This window comes from Aplysia californica, unplaced genomic scaffold, assembly GCF_000002075.1.
Source record: "Aplysia californica isolate F4 #8 unplaced genomic scaffold, AplCal3.0 scaffold00348, whole genome shotgun sequence".
Lineage (NCBI taxonomy): Eukaryota > Metazoa > Mollusca > Gastropoda > Aplysiida > Aplysiidae > Aplysia > Aplysia californica.
In genome coordinates, this window is record NW_004797618.1 from 173,389 (window position 1) to 174,410 (window position 1,022).

The window sequence follows — 1,022 nt, forward strand, 5'->3', positions numbered from 1 at the left end:
ACACACACACACACACATACACACACACACACATTTTTCTCTTTCGGAAAGGCTCAAAACGAGCTTGGGTGTATAATAAAGGCCGAGTTGGGCTTTTTTTTTATATTGTCTAATATCTTTATCAGGTTAAGAGGCGGCTGAAAAGGAGAAGTGAGGTAAAACGCAAAGTTTTAGAAATACATTATTATTTGTGCATCCTAAAGAAAAGGTTATTATTATGATTATGGTGATATTGTCGTACTGCTATTATAGCTAGTTCACTTCCTTTTTAGTTTTCGTAAAAGTTTTACGGCACTTGCAACACAATTAGGCCATGAAAATGACGAAGATTAGAGGTGCTACAAGAAAGTATCAAACACAAAAATAAAGATGAGAGATAAGGGCGATAGAGGTTTGATAGGAAAGGAAGAGCAAACCACACCGGAGCACCCACTAACCACCCAGTGACATTCACTTCCGTCTAACCACGGTTTGGACCATATAAAAACAAATCGCCCTGTTCAATCTTCTCGGGTCTTCTTTGTGTGTGGCTCTAACAGTTGGACGACAAACAAAATCTAAAAACCCATTATCGAAGACAATTATTGCAAACTAAGGTTCCGACAAAAGGTTTCCTTTGATGTTAACCTAAAGTGGGTCAAACAATAATAGGGGATTTACAGAAACACAAGCAAAAACATTAAAAATTGACTTATTTTTATCAACATCATACTTTCACGCACGCCTATGAAACACGGCTCAACTGACGGGTAAGAACTTTTCAAATCTCATATATAGAGACGTCTAGACGGTCTTGTGAAGGAATCTACACGTGTGAGTGTATACGTGTGTGTATGTGTGTGTGTATGTGTGTGTGTGTTTTAGTTTTAGTAGAGGTTTTACGGCGCTCGCAACTGCATACGGTCATATGAGCGCCAGAAGATTAGAAGTGTTACAAGAGAGTAACAAACATAAAAAAGAAGAAGGGGAGATAAGGACGATAGATGTTTGATAGAACAGAAGAGGCAAATCACACCAGAGCA

General features: G+C 38.4%; 1 protein-coding gene across 1 annotated transcript in view; it reads right to left on the reverse strand.

Moving 5' to 3' along the window:
* The window catches only part of LOC101846011 (girdin), a gene marked incomplete in the record, with an annotated part of 124,263 nt that overhangs the window by 109,991 nt on the left and 13,250 nt on the right, over positions 1-1,022 (reverse strand).